General features: G+C 43.2%; 1 protein-coding gene across 3 annotated transcripts in view; it reads right to left on the reverse strand.

Annotated features, from left to right (window-relative positions):
* LOC308310122 (spermatid perinuclear RNA-binding protein-like) overlaps nt 1-25812 on the reverse strand; it is a 194182-nt gene that overhangs the window by 142825 nt on the left and 25545 nt on the right. For all 3 annotated transcript variants that reach the window (XM_080756243.1, XM_080756244.1, XM_080756245.1), the window contains exon 2: nt 1435-1558. The gene's annotated coding sequence lies outside the window, so the exon portion shown is untranslated. The remainder of the gene's footprint in view (nt 1-1434; nt 1559-25812) is intronic.

Here is a 25812-nt window from a genome sequence, read left to right on the forward strand (position 1 = left end):
AATGTCGTTGCTGGTGAAAACAAGGTGTTACGGCCGACAGCAGGCGCTGCTGTGATACTCGCCGTCGGGTTTTTTCACCACCGAGCGAGAGAACAACAACCGGTCAAGACACCACCACACACAGCATTTTACGTCATCGTATTCGTAACACCCGGTTACGGATGTTTGGATCTTCAAAATAAGGGTTGAAGGGGGGGGGGGAAAGCCTTGGAAATGCGCAATAAATAGATTAATTAATCCTGGCGGCCGAGCACTTAGATACGATCTTTATTGTCACTGTATGAGACATACAACGTCATTTTGCTTAGTGCAACCATGACACATTAGCAGTATATCAACAGAGAGAAAAAAATAAAAAAAGGACAAAGAAAGAAAATAAACACTGATGGCATACAACTGTCCAGTCAAGTCATCTCAATCCATTAATAGGAGCACTATAACGCACCGTTGAAAATAGTAAAAATACACCAATAAAATGATAAGTCGATAGAATAAGGGGGACCACACAATCACGAGATTAAATAGATGGAACCGAGTTCAAAGTTCATGTGCAAATTCATCATCCATAGGGGGGGGGGGGGGGGGGACCACGGGGGATTATATTATATTTATATACATTTATAAATATATTTTTATTAATTATATATTATTATTTATAAATGCATTTGTTTTTAAAAGTGGATTGGCGCACTACGAGCTTGTAGGTCTGCCATTTTAGAAAAACCGAAGAACGACTGACATAGAAACATAGCTTTTTTCCGATTTTTTTTATTTTTAGAATCAGCTTTTTTAGAATCTGATCTCAGGTCAAAATGGGTTAAGCATGCGCATACCCTCTATTGAACATGAGCACAGCAGCACACTATAGAAAGCGGCTTCAGGACACCTGGAAACATCTTCTCACTCCCTACAACAAAGGCTGCCTTGCCCTGCCTTGCCTCGCCTCGCCTCCTGTCACTCCCTATACAACAAAGACTATAGGCACAGTGATACACAACCTCAAGCTGGCAAAAAACGCCTACAACAAAACCAAACCAAATCTTGTTTTTCTGACAAGCATAAACATGTTCCGCAAACGAATCAATGAACGTGATGCTGTGTTCGTAAACTCAGGTTGACACCGGGACAGTCACACACAGTCACACACACACACACCCCCCTCTATTCTATCGGGCCTCTGTCATTCTCTTGCTTGGGCAGCTTTGTAAACAATGAGCCACGTGGTCTGTGACAGTGAGTGAGCCAGAGTGGGGGAGGAGCGAGAGAGAGAGAGAGAGAGAGAGAGAGAGAGAGAGAGAGAGAGAGAGAGAGAGAGAGAGAGAAATAAAGAGGGATAACTAGAGACAGAGAGTACTAGAGAGAGAAAGTGCCAGAGAGAGATGGACTGAGAGAGACTGAGAGCCGGGCAGAGACTAACGGACAACATTCACTCACCTTCCACTGTCCTGCTGTGTTGTTGATCGGTTTGCTGCTTCTTCAGTCTGTCCGTCCGTCTGTCTGTCTGTCTGGAGGGTAGATCTGGAGTGACCGAGTCAGGGTGGGCAGGGTTCAGCAGTACCTGTGAACACAAAAAGGCCAAAGGTCACTTCATTTCATAATTGCGAGAATGGAGATGTTCAGATGTTTCACCTACAAAAGGGGACAATTATTAGAACTCTTTGTCTCTGCATGACAGATTTTTATTTATTTTTTTTTTTTTTTCCCAAGATATTTTTTGCAGTTTACGCCTTTTATTGGTTTTTTTGAAGGGACAGACAGTAGGCTGACAGGAAACGGGAGAGAGATGGGGGAAGACATGCAGTAAAGGCCGTGTCGCGCTCGGGAGTCGAACCCGCGGCACACTGCGACTGGATTACCAGTCGGGTGCCCAGACGGTTAGGCCACCGCCTGGGCCAGCATGACAGATTGTTAAGATGACAAATTGTTTGCTAGTCAAGAGGAGAGACAGGCAGAGAGAGAGAGAGAGAGAGAGAGAGAGAGTGACAAAGAGGCTGAAAGAATGAGACCTCCAACAGTCACGTCATTGTTAATCTGCAATGGAGAAATGATTTGCATTTCCACCGTCATGCCAGTACTTCCACAATTTGGAAGAGAATCTACACGAACCTGTACACCGGGTTAGTCACAGCAGTAATGATGTCATTTTCTCACTCAGTTGCTCTGCACATTTACACCCTCGTGTTCCTCGTTTTTTGTCGGGCCTCGTGTTAAAACTTCAGGGCAAGTTGGAACCCTGACATTTACAAACATAATGGCTTCTTGGAGCTCCCTAGCAGCAGCCTCGTACTGTCATTACACTGTACGTCACCTTGAGTTTTCTCATGCTCTCTTGCTTATACCGGACACCACAAATGAGCAGTACACAAGGAACGTATACAAGGAACGTGCCTTAAAAAGTGCGATTTTCACAGGTACAGAACACATGCTGAACTTGCAACACGGTGCATTTGCTTGACCATAATTATTACAGCTTTCTACGTTGTCCAAAACTGCTGTCAGACCAGTGCTAACATTATCACTGCTGTCAGACCAGTGCTAACATTATCATCACTGCAGTCAGACCAGTGCTAACATTATCATCACTTTTTCACAGAGTTACAAAGTCACGTGTTGGGGAAACCATTATGTGACCCACCGTGAATGGGAGTCATCGGATTATAATTTTTTTTTTCTTTCTCATATCCTTATGAAAGCAGGGTTTCTACAGTACAGAAAACACTGCATTAGCTTGGCATGCATGTCCATTGTGAGATAGACGCAGTGTTGATTTCGTCGACTGAAACAAAGACGAAAAGTGTTCGGTCGACTACCTTTTTCCACTGACAAACTGAATGGAAACTAAATGAAAACTAAGCTATGATGACTAAAACTAAGACTAAATATACTGACAATTTAGTGGACAAATAAAAACTAGAATAAAATGTTAGGAAGGGACTAGTGGACACGAGATCCAGTGCAAGTAATTTTACAATTCGTTGCATGGTGAAAATAGCCGATCTACAGGCTCACAACGCGTCGCGCTGCGACCAGCTATTTTCAGCAAAGTGTAGAAACAGTCATTTTCAAGGCTCGCCAAAAATACATTGTGTTCGACTAAATCAACTGTAGATTTAGTCGACTGAAATCTTATATTTAGTCGACTAAAACTAGACTACAACACAAAAACATTCCAGGTGACTAAAATGTGACTAAGACTGAAATGAAAACTATTCAAGAGACTATTATGACTAAAACAAAAAAATTGCTGCCAAAAACAACACTGGATAGACGCAATCTATATATATATATATATATATATATATATATATATATATATATTCCAACTTGAGATAGATTTTCTTGCCAGTGAAGCCAGTGGTTCTATAATGGTTGAGGACAATGACGTTGAAAAGGCCAGCTAGGGAGGGGCCCGGCGACCAGTGACAAATGTCCCTTTCCTTTCAAACTCCAGCCTGATATATAGAACGTACCCCTTGGAAAATGTTTCCGACAGGATGAGCTGGGGGAACTGCGATTGTGGTCTGGACAGGTTTCTGGTAGATCAACCCCCCACAGAGGGTTGGAAGTGTTTTCATTAGACTGAGCTTCGGGTGAATTTGGGCGGGGAGCCAAAACAGCTAGATCCGACCAGCTGCCCCGAGAGTCTGTCTCTGCTCTTTTCTCACATCTCATTTTCCTTCGCATGGACGTGGTTGTTAGGAGGAGACAGAAGGTGTGGGGCCAGAGCTAAACCAACCACAACCTATATCGACTGAATTTGCCTGTGGGCTCTGTCAATTGATCGGTCAAGCTACGCTCGCTGTGGCTAATTCTTTCTAAATCAATATAGGAACAACGCTGATTACTAATAGGCTACGGGGGAAATAATGCATCGAAGCGATGTCAAAGTATCTGCTTTGCCTATAGTACGTGTTATGAGCATAGGCTGTCGAAATTCCTGTAGACCTCAGGAGGAATGGCGATAATCCTGAAAGTCCACATATTTTGTCCAGTCCCCTATGTACGTTAACACATTCTGTACGGGAGCCACTTTTGGTGTCTCAAGCATTATGTTATACTTTGGCTATTGAAAAATAGCAGATCTGCAAGCTCATAGAGTGCTCGCCGAGTGCCACGCTACGAGCTTGTAAGTCGGTTATTTTTTGAAAAATCGTGACAATGTGCCGCAAATCTTTATATTCTTTCAGAGCGAACGTTTTTAACTAAAATCTTTGCTTCTGGGGGATCATCATCATCTTGACATGAAATATTGAGCATCACCGATACAGAAACATAGGGTTTTTCAGAAAACTGTCAGGATTTAGAAGACTTTTTTTTTTTTTTTTTTACGTCAGGCCAAAATGGGTTAAAGGACGTTGAGATACCACGTCCCATTGCCCTGAAGCATACACAACGCCAAACTGGTTGGTAGTAGGGGCGGGGCGAGCAGTCACTGCAGCTCTCCCTCGATGATCCAATGGAAGACAGTATATAGAGATTCATGTTTTATGATTATAAGAGTGCCGCAGCCCCGCCCCCTTTCATGACGACGTGAGACGCAGAAGTGTTCATTTTCCCCGTTCATTTTTCTCCATAGGCATTTCAAAAAGTATTTATTTAAAGACGTTTACGCCGCGGACAAAGCCAACTCGAGTCGTGACAAATCATGTCAACAAATCAAATCAACAAACACAATATTTTTGGACCAAACAAATGTGACTAAATTTGACTGATTGACCATTGGAATTTTTTTGAATTTTCTTATTTGCATGTCATATGAAAGCAGGGAGTCATAGCTTCAAATTGACATATTGGTTGTTCAGTTTGACCCACCAGTTTTGGAGATATGGCTTATAGAGTAAAGTCTTGCAGAGAAACAGCGAGTTGAGAAAACAGGCAAAAAAGTTTATTTTTATTTTTCTTCTTTCTAATCATTTGTTCGGCCCAAAAAAGTTGTGTTTGTTGTCATGATTTGTCACAACTCCAGTTGGCTTTGTACGACGCTTAACGGGTCTTTAAATAAATACTTTTTGAAATGTCTATGGGAAAAAAATGCATTGGGAATCATTTCCTGGGCCTGGCGTCGTCATGAAAGGGAGCGGGACTGCGGCGCTCTATACATGATTAGAATAAACCAATTATATAAAAGTAGTTATCAATTTGGGATTTACTAGTATTATATATTTTATATTATATATTTATAGTGTCAGTCAGTATATAGACAGTTTCCATTTCAGTATATGAGCGTCCGTAATATTATACAATGACAGTAAACCTGAGGACGATTCTAGAATATGTATTCTAAATCCAGACAGTTTTCTGTAAAAACCTCATGGTTCTATGTCATTGGTTCTCAAACATTTTCATGTCAACAATCTCAAACAATACATGCAATTGGCCGCTGACTGCCATTTGAACATATGTTGTTCCAGGGACCCCTCCTCCCCAGAAGCAAAGATTTGAGTTTAAGATGTTCGCTCTGAAAGAAAGAATATACCGGTATATTCAAAGATTTGCGCCACATTTTAATGTTTTAAATTTAACAAAAATAGCAGACCTACAAGCTCATAGCGCTACAAGCTTGTAGGTCTGCTATTTTTCAATAGCCAAAGTATAACATAACAGTGTGTAGTCACAGAACCACTTCTAGCATAATGCATTCTAAAGCCGACCGACGCACTTCTATAGCACAAGGTTGTCGTTGAGAGAGACACACACACACACACACACACACACACACACACACACACACACACCTACGAGCTGACAACGAGCCAATCAAGATTCAATGTGTGAATGAGAGTGTGTTTGTTAAGGGGGTTTACAGGAAGGGGGCTGCGGTTTCAGCAAACATTGTGAAATGTGAATATCTTAAGTACTCAGTGTCATTTCTGTTAAATGTAATTCTTTACTTCGATATGCATCTCTGACCAGAGGCGTACTATTCTCCATTGGGCCAGCCGGGGCCGTGGCCCAGTCTATTTAGAGCTTGCCCCGGTCTAACAACCAAGATAGCCTATATACATTGGCAGCCATTGGCAAAAACAAGCTGTCTGTGTCATTGCCATGCAGGAAGGTGTCTCTGTATCGTTTGCGACAGTCAGGAAGGTGTCTCTGTATCGTTTGCGACAGTCAGGGAGGTGTCTCTGTATCGTTTGCGACCGTCAGTCACTCATACAGTATATGATACAGTCCGTTTCAAGCGGAAATGTAACTACCGGTAATTCAGCAGCAGTAACAATATTGTTTTCTTTTTTTTTTATATATATTTTTTATCCCACGATTTTGTAACCCATTTTTCACCCCTGTGTCAATCACCTAATGTGATCCTGGGCTCTACACACCCTCCACCAACCTAGTCCCCATATATGGGGGACAAGGGGAGAGCAACAGACTTGCTTCCTTCATGCCTGAGTGTCCAAGTTGCTCCTTTACACCTGACAGGGGGGGGAGTTTCCCTGGTTGGACGTAGCGCGTGGAAGGAACACGTTATTCCAACCAGTTCCTTTCCCCTCCATCAGGCGCCCCGGCTGGCCAGGGGGAGGCAGTTTAGAGACCAGGATTACTGCATGTTTTTTTGTGAGGGTACCTACCCTATAGGGGACACGGGGAGAATTAACATGCAAACTCCACACAGAAAGGCCCTTTCGCCAACCCCGCCTTCGGGTATGGGCACTGATGACGCGGAGGAGGAACAATATTGTTTTCTCACAGTCAGATTATTCTTCATACCCATTATGAGATGATGATGAAATGGTCGGTTTAATGTTCATTTTAACACAGTTATTATATGAGGCGATCTAATGAACCTGTGGATTTGCGCCCTCTACCCATATTGACGTCAGACTTAAGGTGCTCTCTAGATGCTGTGATCCCACACACAACCTCGTTGTGTGTGGGGAACGTGTTTAACCAGTAGCCTCTGTGTCTTTGTGAGTTTCTTGCTAGTCTAGCATCCATCCATGCAATCCTCATCAGCCATCATCAACCTGCGTATGGTTTTACAGTACCACAGTGTTGTTTTTGGCAGCAGATTTAAATTTTAGTCTTAGTCATTAGTCTCTTGAATAGTTATCATTTAGTTTTAGTCACATTTTAGTCACCCGGAAGGTCTTAACGTCGACTAAATATAAGATTTTAGTCGACTAAATCGACAGTTGATTTAGTGACTAAAATGTGCCTTGATGCCGTCGTGATGATTTTACACTTGTGAGCTTGTAGATCGGCTATTTTCAGCATGCAACTAATTGTAAAATAACTTATCCTGGATCTCTTCATGTCCACTAGTCCCTTCCTAACATTTTAGTATATCTAGTCTTATAGTTTGTCATCATAGCTTTTGTTTTTATTTAGTTTCCATTTAGTTTCCATCAGGGGGAAAAAAAAGGTAGTCGGACATTTTTCGTCTTCGTTTTAGTCGACGAAAACAACACGGCCGTACCATTGTGCTGCTGCAGAACTTAGAAATGGACAGATTGTTTCTTTACATTTCAGATTGGAACGGCATGGTGAAAATAGCATGCTTACATTGCAGTGATGATGGAGAGATTACTTGTAAAGTTAGATCAAATAGCCTTCGACAGCCAGCTTAGTTCATACTAATCGCTTTTAGTTTATACTCATCCGTTAATCGTCACACCTGTAGGTGTATTCTTGCTTCGTGCCTACGAGTGCACATGTCTATACGACGGCATCAAGGCCCCGCCAAAATACATTTTCTTCGACAAAATCAATTGTAGATTTAGTCGGCTGAAATATTATATTTAGTCGACTAGACCAACACTAAAACAATCCAAGTGACTAAAATGTGACTAAAATGTGACTAAAACTATTCAAGAGACTATGACTAAAACTGAAATCAAAACTTGCTGCCAAAAACAACACTGGTCTATATATATATAACCTCACATCATTAGCATTTTATAAACGGCGGAGACGCGTCAGGCCGAGTCGATCTAGAAGGCTTAGCGTGGAGGTGGAGGTGCTGTGTTGGGTTTGCTGCTACACAGCTGAGGTGGGTGTTGGTTAATTGGTCGGTCTGATTGATGTGATACGATGGAGCTACAAGACAAACCGGTTTCTCTCCTTGATAAATCTGTTCTCCTCTCACAACTGCGCGCACGCACACACACACACACACACACACACACACACACACACACACACACACACACACACACACACACACACACACACACACACACACAGTCTTGTGGATCAACATTTCACGTTTCAAGGTTTTTGCTGTCACATAAACTTGGAATAGAGCCCGCGGTGGTGACGTTGCAGGCAGAGCATTTCTTCTATTTAGAGCTTATAGCCCGTCAACAGTGTGACAATACAAATACAAATAAATACATGAGCATAGCAATGGCAACAAAACAGTGCGAATAAATCGCAGCACGTACTGTACCATAGTATTTATTACTGTACCATAGTATTTAACTGTACCATAGTATTACTATTTAGCATTTAGTATGCTAGTATTAGTATGTACCATAGCGTTTGGCCCATTTGGGACGGGAACCCCTTTTGGTGTTTTAAGCTTTACGTTATGCTTTAGCTGTTGAAAAACAGCAGATCTACAAGCTCAGACGAGCTTGTAGGTCCGCTATTTTTGAAAAAAAAACGTGAAAATGTGGCACAAATCTTTGAATATATATTCTTTCAGAGTGAACGTTTATAACTCAAATCTTTGCCTCTGGGGAGGTCGCTGGAACAACATATTTTCAGATGGGGTGGGGGGGGGTGAAAAGGTTTGAGCACCACTGACATAGAAACATGTGGTTTTTCAGAAAACTGTCTAGGCATTTGTAGAATCGTCCTCGGGTGTAAACTGTTTAAGGACTATAACATGTTGTGGATCTTATCTCATCCAAACACTATAGCCTCCGCCGTTTTGTTTGCTTTGACCTGCTGAGATCCAGAGTTCAGTCCCCGGGTTACGGCAACTGGCTCGCTGCCACCAAGCCTTTATTTAAACTAGCCATCATATATAAACCACACAATATAGCTTTTCTGCAGGGCAGATCATTAACCTATAACAGCTGTAAACAATTTACTAAAGGACTTGATTTACTTAAAGTATGGCTTCTCAGATTAAATCTCTTTATCATAATTGCTTTCTGCATTGGTCTCAGTCATCCGTCTTTAACCCATTTTAGGCCCGACATCGAAAAAAAAAAAAAAGAACGTTCGCTCTGAAAGAATATATATTCAAAGATTTGTGCCGCATTTTCACGATTTTTCAAAAATAGCAGACCTAGATCTGCTATTTTTCAATAGCTAAATGCTTAGTTAAAACTGTTTAGTATAGCCATAAACGTCAAGACGTCTAATTGACTATTAAGTAATGGATGCCACGGGCGTCAAGACGTCTTCCCTTGGGAATAAAAAAAATAATAAAAAATCATCTATATTTTGAAAATTCCTCTAATCTGGTGTACAGGTGATGACATGCACATTACATGCATAATATAATTAAAAATTATTTCTCTCTTTATAATGGGAGAATTGGCACTCAAAGCCTAAACTGGTGACCACCAGGTGGCGCTGAGAGAGTTTTAAAAGCCATTCTGGGCGGGAAGCCCTCTTGGTGTTTTTTAAGCCTCATGTCATACTTTTAGCTATTGAAAAGATATTCTATTTTTTGAAAAATCCGTAATAATTAATTCATTTGAATATTATTATTATTATATTCTTTCAGAGCGAACGTTTCTTTGCTTCTGGGGGAACAACATATTTTCAGTGGGGGTCGGCGGTCAAATACATCAAATTCTGTGGGGTCTTGACATGAAATATTTTGAGAACATAGTTTTTTTTTTCATGATTTAGAAGCCTTTTCTTCTTTTTTTATCGTCCTCAGGTCTGGAATGTGTTAACCCATTTTGGGCTGGAACCCCTTTTGGCAGCAGTGGTTCCCAAACTTTTTCGTGTCAAGGACCCCCAAATCAACATTTATTAGGCCACGGACCCCCCCCCCCATTTGAATACATATGCCATTGCGTGTTCCTGTGGGTCTAGAAGTTCCGGGTCCCCCCCCCCCAACACAACAGAGTTGCACCACTCAGTTGACACGGGTGTGATTTTTCTGACGAGAGTTGTAAGATTTCCTCGACATTCTCTGTACAACAAAAGAAAACATCCAAATATAGCCTGAAATTGCACGACAAGGATATCTACAAAGCAGCAGAACTATATAGGCTGTACCAATTAGTGTCCACGTGTGCGGGAGTATCTACAGCAATTTATTTTAGTCTTTCCGAGAAAGAAATAAACACCAACCCAAAATTAAGCACCGGATGAGCATCTCGGATGATTTAAATATCTTTTTCAAAATGTAATGACCAGGTGCTTACGTACAAGTTGACTAATGTTTTCGGCGTCAAGTGCAATCTTCATTAAGGGGCCGACAACTTCAGAAGGTCAGAAATACCACACTCACACACTCAAAGAGCCCCTGACAGATCAAAGGCGCATTCGTCAGTTCCGCAGCTATAGCACTCACAGTGAAACGCCTGGCGATGGGAATATGGAAACCTCAGCCAGACTTTTAACAGCAGGGCGAACCAGAGCGGGTCAATGTGTGGTCAAGGTCAAGGTCAAGGCTACCGTGTGCGGCCTGAGAAAAGGAAAGACAAGTTGTGCTTTGGAGCACAGGACCCCTTGACATGAAAATATATTGCATTTGGCCGCCGACCCCCATCTGAAAATATGTAGTTCCAAGGACCTCCCAGAAGCAAAGATTTCAGTTAAAAATGTCCGCTCTGTAAGAATATATATTCAAATTTTCAGGCATTTTAGAAGTATAACATATTTCTTAAAAGACCAAGAGGGATTCCCGTCCTGAATGGGTTTAATCCTCTGGTAATAGACAAGCATAATAAAGTATAGCTAATTAAACTTCTAGAAGGCTAAATTAGAAACTAATATCAAAATGTGGATTTCTATTTATCACAGAAAAACAGTATAATGGAGGAGTGAGAGGCTTACTGTATAAGTATCTGGACAGTCTAATATTAATAATTATGCAGGATTGAGAGGCTTATGGTATCTGGACAGTTAAATAATAATTATGCTGCAACTGGATAAATATAACCTCGTTTTTCTGATACATATAGGCTAAACATATAACATTTAACGCATTTTTGACGGGAACCCCTTTTGGTGTTTAAAGCATTATGTTATATACTTTAGCTATTGAAAAATAGCAGATCTACAAGCTCGTAGGTCTGTTATTTTTGAAAAAACGTGAAAATGTGGCACAAATCTTTGAATATATATTATTTCGCAGCGAACGTTTTTAACTCAAATATTTTTGACCCCCAAATATTTTTGGGGGTTTCAGATGGGGGTCGGTCAGGATTTAGAAGACATTTGTAGAATCGAGCTCAGGTCTAAATAGGTTAACCCTAATCCAGACGATCTCCATGGGAATTTGGGCGGGGGGGTGGGGGAAATGAAGGTTTTTCATCACTGTGCTCATCATATTGAGCTATTTGTGTCAAAAGTTAACATGTCCAAATTAATTGCAATGAAATTAATTTAACCTCAAAATGCAAACTAGATTTTCTGCTAGTCATGCAACGGAATAAACTATACGACCGGACTAAGAAGCAGTGGTAAAAAAAATACTCAATTGTAAAAGTACCAATACTGCAATTTAGAACTACTTCGTTACAAGTAAAAGTACGGAATTGAAAATGTACTTGAGTAAAAGTACAAAAGTATATCGGCATCAAAATGTACTTAAAGTACTAAAAGCAAAAGTATTCATATTGCAGAATGTCCCATTTCACAAGTTCAAAATGTCCCATTCCACAAGTTCAAGTTCAAAATGCGTTGCGACGCATTGTGAGCTTGTAGATTGGTTATTTTTCAAATGGCCGAAATGTTTAGGGTTGAAGTGGTTTTCTAATCAAAATTAAAATCGCCAAAGTAACTAGTAACCAAAGTTTTCAAATAATTGTAGTGGAGTAAAAGTATAGAACAGGGGTTCCCGCCGAGAATGGGTTAACATATAGGTTGTGTCAAAACGCTGAATTTAAAAATGGCTAAAATATATCATAATTATATATCAGTGTATAGGAATTACACGGCAAACATACCATGAAAACATAAGAAAATGTTTTCTTTTTACTAGATGCTACACTAGACCATGTACAGATCTTCAGTCAGTGATCCAACCTCACTAGACCATGTACAGATCTTCAGTCAGTGATCCAACCTCACTAGACCATGTACAGATCTTCAGTCAGTGATCCAACCTCACTAGACCATGTACAGATCTTCAGTCAGTGATCCAACCTCACTAGACCATGTACAGATCTTCAGTCAGTGATCCAACCTCACTAGACCATGTACAGATCTTCAGTCAGTGATCCAACCTCACTAGACCATGTACAGATCTTCAGTCAGTGATCCAACCTCACTAGACCATGTACAGATCTTCAGTCAGTGATCCAACCTCACTAGACCATGTACAGATCTTCAGTGATCCAACCTCACTAGACCATGTACAGATCTTCAGTCAGTGATCCAACCTCACTAGACCATGTACAGATCTTCAGTCAGTGATCCAACCTCACTAGACCATGTACAGATCTTCAGTGATCCAACCTCACTAGACCATGTACAGATCTTCAGTGATCCAACCTCACTAGACCATGTACAGATCTTCAGTCAGTGATCCAACCTCACTAGACCATGTACAGATCTTCAGTGATCCAACCTCACTAGACCATGTATAGATCTTCAGTCAGTGATCCAACCTCACTAGACCATGTACAGATCTTCAGTGATCCAACCTCACTAGACCATGTACAGATCTTCAGTCAGTGATCCAACCTCACTAGACCATGTACAGATCTTCAGTGATCCAACCTCACTAGACCATGTACAGATCTTCAGTGATCCAACCTCACTAGACCATGTACAGATCTTCAGTGATCCAACCTCACTAGACCATGTACAGATCTTCAGTGATCCAACCTCACTAGACCATGTACAGATCTTCAGTCAGTGATCCAACCTCACTAGACCATGTACAGATCTTCAGTGATCCAACCTCACTAGACCATGTACAGATCTTCAGTGATCCAACCTCACTAGACCATGTACAGATCTTCAGTCAGTGATCCAACCTCACTAGATCATGTACAGATCTTCAGTGATCCAACCTCACTAGACCATGTACAGATCTTCAGTGATCCAACCTCACTAGACCATGTATAGATCTTCAGTCATCCAACCTCACTAGACCATGTACAGATCTTCAGTGATCCAACCTCACTAGACCATGTACAGATCTTCAGTGATCCAACCTCACTAGACCATGTACAGATCTTCAGTCAGTGATCCAACCTCACTAGACCATGTACAGATCTTCAGTCAGTGATCCAACCTCACTAGACCATGTATAGATATTCAGTGATCCAACCTCACTAGACCATGTACAGATCTTCAGTGATCCAACCTCCCATTTTGGAATTCCAATCAGGAAATTACTAGAGGGCGGAGGGTAGGAGAGGAAGGAAATCAGGATGTGAGGCAGTGTGTGCGTGCGTCCGTCTGTGCATGCGTGCGTGTTGGGGGGGTCCAAAGAAAACGATGTGTGTATGAGGAGAAGACAGAGAGATTAACCACATTAACCCGGTCGATGCCAAACTTTGCACACACACTCCCTGGATGCCAACGATGAACCTCTGCCCCACGTTTTCCAGAATGGCCTGTTATAGCGCCACCATGAGGCAGCTTTTCACATTTTTTACCTATAACTGCACCGATCTGCGTGAAACGTTGCATGCACACTCCCTAGAGGCCAAGGACAAACCTTTGACCTGCATTTTCCGCATCTGCCTTTTATAGCGCCACCAGGAACACATTATTTCAGAAAACTGTCAGCATTTAGAAGACATTTTTTAAGGTCTAAACGGGTTAAAGAATATAGAACCTCCATATCCAGGCCTCATTATAGAAAGAATGAAGGAAAGGAAGACGTAGTAATGCTGTTTCAGCGATGTATCTTTAAACCATCGATCAAAGGGTCCCCGTCCTCCCCGCCCCGCCCCTCCCCCCAACCCCAACCCTTTCTACAACGTCAAAAACAAACTTGATAATTGCATCTGTGGTAAGCAAAAAAAAAACCTATTGCAGCGACTTTCTGCAAGGCTCAAACTTTCCTTATATCACAGGGTGAGTCCACGTTGTCCTGCTTCTGCCGTGATGGTTGAAGTACTCTCATGTTTTACTTAAGTAAAGGTATGTAATACTGCAGCGTAGATGCACTCTGTTACAAGTAGAAGTCCCGTATTGAAATGAAAATGTACGGCCCGGACGGTTAGCTCAACCGTCTGGGCTGCTGAGCCAGCCTGGCGGCGTGCCGCGGGTTCGACTCCCGATCCCGACGGCCTTCCCCCCCTCATCTCTCTCCCCATTTCCTGTCAGTCTACTTTCAAACTATCAATAAAAGGCCCCCAAAAAATCTTTAAAAAATATAAAAAATAAATTAAATTTACTTGAGTAAAAGTACAAAAGTGTCGGCATCATAATATACTTAACCCGTTAAGGACTGAGGCCGATTGGTTAACCCATTCAGACCTGAGGACGATTAAAAAAAAAAAATCCTTCTAAATCCTATAGGTTTTCTGAAAAACCTGTGTTTCTATGTCAGTGGTGCTCAGCGTTATCCATGATGTCAAGGACCCCCAGAATTATCTGTATTTGGCTGCTTTAAAAAAAAGAAACCTATGACAGCATTTCACCTGTACATACTGTACATACAAGCATAGAGGCTCCAAAACAGCGAAGCCAGGTTAAAAAGCGATTTAAAAAAAATGGTGACACGACATCAGCACGAGCGCCGATACAGATTCGTCCTTCACAAAGTCAAATAATGGCCGACACACATCGGCCAAAGTCGCAATGAATCGTTTCCACGTCGGAAAAAATAATAATAATTTAAATTTTCTTTTGAAATAGCGGAAATAGCAGATCTACAAGCTTACAACACGTCACTTTGCGACGTGTTGTAATACTTACTCACTTTGTATTTGTGACAGCCCTACACCTCCACAGCTGTCATCGTTACAGCTTTACACACCTCCACAGCTGTCATCGTTACAGCCCTGCACCTCCACAGCTGTATTCGTGACAGCCCTGCACCTCCACAGCTGTCATCGTTACAGCCCTATACACCTCCACAGCTGTCATCGTTACAGCCCTACACCTCCACAGCTGTCATCGTTACAGCCCTATACACCTCCACAGCTGTATTCGTGACAGCCCTGCACCTCCACAGCTGTCATCGTTACAGCCCTGCACCTCCACAGCTGTCATCGTTACAGCCCTATACACCTCCACAGCTGTCATCGTTACAGCCCTACACCTCCACAGCTGTCATCGTTACAGCCCTACACCTCCACAGCTGTCATCGTTACAGCCCTGCACCTCCACAGCTGTCATCGTTACAGCCCTACACCTCCACAGCTGTCATCGTGACAGCCCTGCACCTCCACAGCTGTCATCGTTACAGCCCTGCACCTCCACAGCTGTCATCGTTACAGCCCGGCACCTCCACAGCTGTCATCGTTACAGCCCTGCACCTCCACAGCTGTATTTGTGACAGCCCTACACCTCCACAGCTGTCATCGTTACAGCTTTACACACCTCCACAGCTGTATTCGTGACAGCCCTACACCTCCACAGCTGTCATCGTTACAGCCCTGCACCTCCACAGCTGTCATCGTTACAGTCCTACAGGAGGCCTACACAACTCCACAGCTGTCATCGTTACAGCCCTACACCTCCGCAGCTGTCATCGTTACAGCCCTACAGGCCTACACACCTCCACAGCTGTCACAGCCATGTCCCAGAGCTCCATCTGGTCGAAACTTGGTTTCACGTTTATTACTGCGAGGGTAACCTCGCCTGAACCAGGCTTTCCACCTCGGAGGAAAGCCTGGTCTCTGTTCCAAAAGTGCCGTCCGTGTGAACCAGGTCCTGGGGCGGATGTTATCGCTACGTCATGTTGTAGTCATTGTTTTGTAGTCGACACAGGCAGGAACAGAACAATCAAGCGGAACTTCCTTTTCCCTCAAACCGGAAGAACGACAATAAAAGCTCTCGTATAGCCTGAAGCTTTGATTGAGAAAAATCGGTAGGAGGGGAAAAGGAAGTTCCGGAAGATTGATGACTATACAAAACAACACTACAACATGACGTATAGCGGTATCATCCGCTCCCGACCGGTTCAATATACCCGGAATGGAACGGTGCCCATGGGCTACTGCGAGGGGCAACTTGAAGATCTGTCACGGAGGGATTGAAACGGAAAACAACACACGCAATAATTGACCGTATCACCCGACGAAAAGCAGATTTATCAAAAAAGGGTTGAGCTACTCTCTCTCTCTCAAGCTTTTCAAGCGTTCCCCTCTGCGCCACAGCGGCCACATTTTGGTCGGTTCCTCCTGGTAGGTCTTCTTGTCAAAACAAAAGTGTAAGTGTGAACATACCCTTAAGCTCCACGGTCAGCCACCTTTCTCGTCTCTGTCCAAAGTTAATTCAAGCAAAGCAGAGAGGCTGGGGATAGAGCCGGGGGTTCTGAAAGCAGCTTTGCAAGACATGCAAATATGCACATGATGCATCATGTTAAACTAGACAGGAGCAGTCTCTCACACACACACGCACACACACACACACACACACGCACACGCCCCCACCCAGACATACATGCTCCATGGCACGTGGACCTAGGAGGAATATGCAGCTCATAAAAACCGTAACTTACGTACATTTTTTTTAGTCTGCCGACTCCGTGTCAAAACAGAGAGAGACAGAGTGGCAGTCTATGGCCTCAGCAGGGGTGTGAGGCAGCCGAGCTTTACAAAGAGACCTCTGTTTCAGAAATCAGCAAAGACCCCCCTCTATGTTATCCAAACAAGTCAGCTACAGCCACTGGGGCTGCATGGTGTGTGTGTGTGTGTGTGTGTGTGTGTGTGTGTGTGTGTGCACTGCACACTCCGCTTGTGTCTCCAAGCGTCGGTTCCCAGCTATATCGGCACTCGTAAATTACTTCCAGTGGTGAACAGGAGCCTAAACATTAGAGTTCAAACACTATCCCTTTTTACGGAAGACTTAACGCACACGCACGCACGCACGCACGCACGCACACACACAAAACTGCAGAGTAGACTATACATTGTGTGTTGCCGGGATGCCTTTAACAGTAATGCAGTGTGTGGGAGGAGGAATATAACCAAGACATTCTGTGTCAAACAACCAACTAAATAGTTGACGAGCTGAGAAGACATAGCACTGTGTGTGTGCAGATCAACGGTTCAAGTTAGTTTTGCATTTCCCTGTATAGGACAGAGGCAGGACAGCTCAAGTCATTTAGGAAAAAAAATAAAAAAAGGGATAGTTTCTACAAACTACAATATACTCTCCTCGTGTCTTAAGAGAAAGATAAGAAAACAGCATATTGCTTTCTCCACTCTTGATACCACCACAACAGCGACTGCGAGTATAGGGACTGGACATCGAGAATCCGAATTGTAGATCGGCAAATTTTAGACAAATGTCTAAAGTTGTTTGACAGCTTGTGTCCACCTATATAGGCTTAGAGACCAGACGGTCATGACTGAATCCTGGAGGACGTTGGCGTAGCCGTCTCCTATAGACTCTGCTCCAACCATCTAAAGATAGAACTTACTAGAGGAAACAAAAACACATTCTGGCACCTACCATGCTTCACAGACAACAAAGAAAGAAAGACATTTCAAGACAGAGTGGCAGACAAACAGACAGAGTGGCAGACAGACAGACAGAGTGGCAGACAGACAGGCAGTGAGTGAGGAATACGGAAGTATGTTTTGGACTTTGTGTTTTTCCCGTAAATGTATTCAGAGAAAGCAGAAGTTATATAGACCTATAATAACTCTCGGTCTCAACTAACCCTATTCAACTAGTCGACTAGTAAATCCACTAGTCGACCTTGCTGGTACTATATACTGTAGTTGACGCAGTTTTTAAATGTACAAATATTATAAATTAACAAAAAAATATATATTTATATATTATATATATATTTATATATATTTTAGTAAACTAGGCAACTAGTCGACTGTGAACTTGTCGATCTGGTATTTTCTGCAAGAAAAACGTTTTTTGTTTTTTTTACTTCTCCCATGCCGAACACGGATGCTGGGGGGGTTTTAAAGTGGTTTTAACACATTCTGGGACCAGCCCAATTATATTTCTCTATGGTTGCCATAGCTACGGTGTGCCTCCCTGTCTGGTCCTTGGGATGGGTAAAGCTTCAGCGTGCGTGTGTGCGTGCGTGCGTGCAGGCTCCAAATACAAGTTACCAGATGGGATCTTCACACCTACCTTCCAACCACACACACACACACACGCACGCACAGTCACACACACGCACGCGCACAGAGAAGGAGGTGTGAGACAGACAGGAGAGAGGAGTGAGGTGTGCTGAGACATGGCGGCTGTGGAAAGACGACAGGCAGCAGTGACTGGCAGAGCCCCACAGTGTACGTACGTGTGTGCGTGCGTGCGTGCGCGCGCGCGTGCGTGCGTGCGCGCGCGCGTGCGTGTGTGTGTGTGTGTGTGTGTGTGTGTGTGTGCGGTCTGACCTCTGCCTGTCTGGAGGAAGCCTCAGTTCCTTCACCTTGCGTGCACGAGGCGTGTCCATCTCCACCTAGACGTTGTTTTATTTTTTTTAAGTACTATAATTGTTCTATACTGTACAGTATGTGTGTTGTTATATATGCTCTCCTTCTGGGCGGGAACCCCTTTTGGTGTTTTAAGCGTTATGTTATACTTTAGCTATGGAAAGATAGCAGATCTACAAGCTCAAGGCGCGCCACTCGGTGGCTATGAGCTTGTAGATAACATATTTTTTTTGTATGTTATGTTATACAGAGCAGAGCAGATACAAGCTCGTAGTGCCGTGCGCCACCGAGTGCACGCTATGAGCTTGTAGGATCTACTATTTTTGAAAAGTGGTGAAAATGTGGCGCAAATCTTTGAATAATATATTCTTTCAGAGCGAACGTTTTGCTTCTATGGGGGGGGTTCCTGGAACAACGTATTTCCAGATGGGGGTCGGTTGGCCAATTACATATATTTTCGAGGGTACTTGACATGAAAATGCTTGAGCACCACTGACACAGAAACATGAGTTTTTTTCAGAAAACTGTCAGGATTTAAATATGCTCTATAAATACAATTTACTTGACTATCGAGGGCACTGAATCTGGCGTGAAACGTCCCGTCTGGCGAGCACGGACCGGTGAGTGACACGATGAGCGCTTTGGCGCCAGATACTACCGAGGACTATGGAGCGTCGCAGTCCCGCCCCCTTTCCATGACGACGTCAGACCCAGAAGGGAATTCCCCCGTTCATTTTCTCCATAGGCTTTTCAAAAGGTATTTGTTTAAGGACCTTTGTAAGCGTCGTACAAAGCCAACTCGAGTCGTGACAAGTCATGACAACGAACACAACATGTCGGTTCCGAACAAATAATTACAAAGAAGAAAAACAACGACAAAAAAGTGTTGGAACCCTTCTAATTATTTGTTATATATTTGGTTGCCATGATTTGTCACAACTCCAGTTGGATTTGTACGAGGCTTAAATGGTCTTTAAATAAATACTTTTTGAAATGTCTATGAGGAAAATTGAACGGGGAATCATTTCCTGGGCCCTGGTAGGGGGCGGGACTGCAACACATTGGAGGGTATTGGACGATTCTACCATGTAAAGAGAGATACTAATGACTATAGAGCAGTCCCACCCCCTTTCATGACGACGCCAGGCCCAGGAAATAATTCCCAATGCCTTTTTCCTCAGTCATTTCAAAAAGTATTTATTTAAAGGCCTTTCAAGCGCCGTACAAAGCCAACTCGAGTCGTGACAAATCATGACAACAAACACAATATTCTTGGACCAAACAAATAATTACAAAGGGGGAAACGATATTTGTTCGGCCAAATGTTTTTGTTTGTTGTCATGATTTGTCAAAACTCGAGTTGGCTTTGTACGGTGCTTAAAAAGGTCTTAAAACCCTCTTATTGTCAGATTTAATATCATCTTATTGTGCATTGGGCCAGATTTGGCGACTTTTTGAATGACAATAGAAATATGTGCGATATGAGCACAATGTCACTAAATATCTCATTTTCAAGCTGCATTTCTGTACTTTACAAATAAAAAAGAATTATGTTTCCAGAATTTTCCATCGTTTACTTATAGCACTTATAGCAAAAATGAAGCATTTTAGTTCACTGAAACCAAGGTGTATTAAAATGCTTATTAATAAACAATGGAAAATGCTAGAAACATAATTATTTTATCATTGTAAACTAGAGACTTGCAGCTTGCATGCTCTATAGGAAGGTATTGGATGATTCTACCATGTAAAGAGAGATACATACGTCCATGTTTAATGCTACATAAATAGCGTCAACGCTAGCGAGCTAAAATTAAGCCATCCTTGCTCTATAGAAAGCGCCAATGTTTCCATCTAGACCACCGGATAATCAGCAAAGATCTCCGAACATCGCACGTTTTATCCAAACCACGGAGAGCTCCGTAGATTCCGAGTTATTCAGCTTTGAATCAATGGGAGGTGGGCGGCAGCGCGCTTCCTCAACCCGGTCTAGAATCGCTAAAGAAGGAAAGGCCAAGCGAAAACAATAATAAAAAAAATTGAAATCAGCGATCCGGTTTGATATCAATAATGAAGCTTATCAGACGGAGCATTATACGCCAGAAGCAGTTTCTGGTTGGATTCCTTCTGACGGAACATTCCGTCACGAGCAGTCAAAGCGTTAAGTCTATTCTATCCCTATAGCACCTGCGAAATAGACATCCTGTATTTCATAATACAATAGGGTCCACAGAGTCATTTTCAGCAAATGCTACTCTATAGCCAACATGTTATATACATGTAGCTGGGAAATATCGACTCAATCAAATATATGAAAAGAAAAATGTCAATAAATTATCATTATTAACCCATTTAGACCTGAGGACGATTCTACGAATGCCTTCTAAGTCCTGACAGTTTTCTGAAAACCCCATGTTTATATGTCAGTGGTTCTCAAACTATTCCATGTCCAGGACCCCTAGAATTATAAGAATTTGGCCACCGACCCCCATCTGAAAATGTGTAGTTCCAGGGACCACCCCCCCCCCCCCCCCCCCCCGAAGCAAAGATTTGAGTTAAAAACGTTCGCTCTGAAAGAATGAATATGTATATTCAAAGATTTGCACCACATTTTCACGTTTTTTTCAAAAATAGCAGACCTGCAAGTTCAAGCTATGAGCTTGTAGATCTGCTATTTTTCAATAGCTAAAGCATAACATAATGCTTAAAACTCCAAAAGGGGTTCCTGCCCAGAATGGGTTAATGCCTGTATTATAACTTAATCGAACTACTGTAGTCAGTTAAGTTCAGATGATTACATAATTTTACAGTAATGCAGCCCTTAATTTTTTTTAATAATTATGTGTCATTCCATGCAACAATGAAAAACTCGAGACGACGCATCTCAGGCGGCCTGTCCTCCGAATACATTCCAGATAAAACACAGTACAAAAAGTACAGCGCGATACAGTTGAGTTCGGTTCAGCGAAAGCGATCGAAAGGGTGCAAGAGAAGCACAGAAGAGAGAGAGAGAGAGAGAGAGAGAGAGAGAGATAGAGCAAGGTCTGCAGAGACTGCACCAGCCTTCTGTTGCCTCTGCAAACAGGACAGGACAGCAGGGACTGACGGAGACAGATTTGTGGGATGTGCGAGCGAGCGTGCGTGGCGTGCGTGTGTCCGTGTGCAGTTCAGGATGCGTGCAACAATCAGATGTGTTTGTCGATGTGTCCCACCATTTTTCACCTTGCAGGGCACACCCCATTAAAGGGAGAGAGAGAGAGATTGTGCGTGTGTGTGTGTGTGTATGTGTGCGCGCGCGTGTGTGTGTGAGAGAAACAGAGAGCAGGACTCATAAACACATGGGGATCAACATATCAGTAAAACTCTCACCATCTGCCAGCATATATAGACAAATACACACAGCCCTCTCTCTTACTCCGGTGTCGTTTCCTTTCCTTATCTCCCCCACTGCATCGCATTGCATCACTCCACCACACACACACACACACACACACACACACACACACACACACACACACACACACACACACACACACACACACACACACACACACACACACACACACACACACACACACACACACACACACACACACACACACACACACACACACACAACCTCCTCCTCCTCCTCCTCCTCCTCCCATCTATCATCATTAGGAGCCAGATAGATGACCTGTCTACACCTGCAACCACCCTCAGTCCCATAACTCTCTGGAGAGGGAGAGAGAGAGAGAGAGAGAGAGAGAGAGAGAGAGAGAGAGAGAGAGAGAGAGAGAGAGAGAGAGGAGAGCCGAATGAGAACAGAGAGGAGGAGGAGGAGGAGGAGGTGGTATATACAAGCCCGTATTATCATTATTTAATTCTTGGTATAGATGCGACCGGGTGGTTGCGCTTATAGATCGGCTATTTTCTCGCCTGCGGCGGTGCGGCTGCATACGATACGACGGAGCGTACATTGGGCGAGAGGTTGGGAAAATATATATGGTATATATATATATATATATATATATATAGGCAGGGGAAAAGAGGGGAAAGAATGACGATATAGCCCTTATAGACCAGAGGACGATTCTAAACAAATACCTTCTGAATTATGATGGATTTTTTTTTTTGTTGAAAAACCCTATGTTTCTATGTGTCAGTCGTTCTCAAACATTTTCATGGCAAGGACCCCCAGAATTACTTTCTATTTTCCAAAAAGATAGCAGACTATACAATAGCAGACCTATATACAAGCTCGTAGCGCTATACGAGCTTGTAGATCTGCTATTTTTCTTCCCCCAATAGCTAAAGTACATATAACACAATCCTAGACGACGGTGGGAGATGGGAGATGATAGATGAGATGAGATAAGATGGAGGGGAAGACAGAGAGGTATATAGGTGTAGCAACGCGGGATGAGGCCGTATCGGACGAATAGAGGACAAGCTATCGTCTCCTTCGTGTTAAATATGTAAAAATAACTCCGCTTTAGGAACTAACTAGGTCAGAGAATTCCCAGGGCGCGGGAGGAGGAGGGAGGGAGGGAGGGAGGGAGAGTCAGACGGAATTTAAGTGAGAGTCGGGAAAATTTGCATTTGACTTTTTTTTTTATGCAGGTATCCAGGTGGTCTCGCATAATTTTTTTGCATTCAATGGGCAGGTGCGTGCACGCGTGCATACATGTAGTCTGTGTGTGCGCACGCGTGCGTGCGTGTGTGTGTGTGTGCGTGTGTGTGTGTGTGTGTGAGAGAGGTCAGTGTCACCATGGTATCACTGTGAAACATGTACTTAATCTCTGCCACAGGCTGTTTCAGATAAAGAGCTGGAGGACAGGGATACTTCTACAATGCCTTGATCCCCACTCCAACGCCGCGTCGGGGGCCGGGCCTGGGCGCTACGACGGGGCAATAATATGGTAATCCAAGATCGCATAAAATGATGGACATGAAATCATGTGGTACGGTACAATGCAGCTGCGAGATAACAGCCTGGCTTCCGTTGATAAGATGCTACTGTAGATCGCCGCTTGTCAAACAATGGCAGATGACAAATTTCACATAAGTGTACAGTGACAAATGTCCGCGATTAGCGCGATTTGAACGTCAATTTCTAAAGGATGAAAAGGGGCCTGGGGTTTTTCCAGACCCGTTATATACTGTATACACGTACAGTATCATTTTCCCATAGCTTCGTTCGATTGGCTCGTCAGCTGCAGTCTCTCGAGCCAGACCGTCGAATCACACATTACACAACAGGTCGTTTCGACTCGGAAGCGATCCGATTGGTTGAAACAGCCTTCTAGCCGTGGTTCAAACGAGCACCACTCCACACCTAATCAAAACAAAGAATTCAGCGGCTCTGTTCTCCCAGAGCGCAGCAAACTCGGTGGCTAGGCTAGCTAGTTTCGTGGGACATTTGTGGTCGTAGTGACTACATTAAAAAATATGATTTTTTCAGCTATTTTCTTAGTTTTAAGGGTAACTGTGGGTACACTTCTGCGTTGCTTTCGGAACTCGCCCTGCACAGGCTCGTTCCCGCAGCATCGCAGGCGTGCATTAATGACGTTAAACCACTCCCTCTCGTGTAATATTGCTTAATGTCTCCACCAGGCCGAAGGCATGGGGAGAGAGTATGTTTTGCACTCCATCCGTCCGTCCGTCCGTCCCTCTGTGAACAGCTAATCTCCGGCACTGATAACCCGGCCGATGCCAAATTGTGCGCACACACTCCCTGGATGCCAACAATGAACCTCTGCCCCAAATTGTCCAGAATGGCCTGTTATAGCGCCACCAGGAGGCCGACTTTGGAAAAACACATTTTTTGATACTACTCCTCCAGATTCTGTCAAGAAAATCCCGCAAATCGTTACACATGTGCTCAAGACGGATCCGTCCGAAATGTCATATTCCATCCTAATTGTTTAACATTGGCTTTCAAAGTGTGCAGGATTTGCCCTTTTGAAACAAAAAGCCTCAAATCAATTTACGTGAAATCTTTCACAGACTTTCCTACTAACTAGGCAGAGGAATATATCCCACACATTTCACATTGGCCTGTTATAGCGCCACCAACAATTGTGGATTCTTGCAAAGCACATTTTTGGAACAAAAAATGCCTCAAATCATCCAATTGCCATCAATGGTGTAAGAACAAATGGCACCCCTTTTCACATTGGCACAACCCGACATTCAAATATGCTTCCGTCATGCAGTGCAGAGGAATCGCCAAAATCCCTATATGCTCTGCCTCTCCTATCCCCTCAGGCTTCTACTTGGTCGGCTGAAGCCTCATTCTTACTTGGACTTCAGTTGGGACGCCGGGGTATATAGCGCAAAGAAATTAGCTGACCTCCAGAAACTGCACAACTCGGGTCGTGTCCTGGCTTTTAACCCCGCTTGAGTTCCTTCGGTCCTTGTATATGTTTTGTCTCACTGTGATGCTGTTGCTTTTCTGTTTTTTTTTCTGTAAATGTGTCACAGTTGTTTTCACTGTTTGTACTTTGTTTTCTCGCTGTTGTGGTTCTGTGTGGTATAGCTTTAGAGCATTTGTTTTTTATTTCCTTCCTGTATACAGCCCTTTGTAAACCCTGAGTTTTGAAACGTGCTATATAAATAAAGTGGATTGGATTGGGATTGGATAAAAATGCGTAGCTATTATACAAATCCGCGTCTCCTCCTCATCCCTCCCGGTCCTCTCCTCATTCCAGTTCCTTCTCTTCCTTGTATCTTTGTCACTTGCTCCCGCCTTCCTCCATTTTCTTTCACTTTCTCTTCTGCTTCTGCACTTCTCAACTCAAGGCTTCTGCCAACGCTTGTCCTCTCCGTTTAGAACGGAGCTCATAGCGCGGCACCATGTGCCGCGCTAAGAGCTTCTAGGTCTGCTATTTTTGAATATATATTTTGGAATATATATTCTTTCGGAGCGAACGTTTTGAACTGCAATGTTTGCTTCTGGGGGGGGGTCCATGGCTGGACAAACATATTTTCAGATGGGGGTCGGTGGCCCCAAAAATATATCATTTTTTGGGTCCTTGACATGAAATATTTTGAAAACCGCTGATAAAGAAACATAATGGCTTTTCAGCAAACTGTCAGGACATTTGTAGAATCGTCCTCTGGTCTAAATGGGTGAAAACAAGCTCCCCCTGTCAGAAATGGG

This window comes from Protomyctophum bolini, assembly GCF_963924005.1.
Source record: "Protomyctophum bolini genome assembly, chromosome: 22".
Lineage (NCBI taxonomy): Eukaryota > Metazoa > Chordata > Actinopteri > Myctophiformes > Myctophidae > Protomyctophum > Protomyctophum bolini.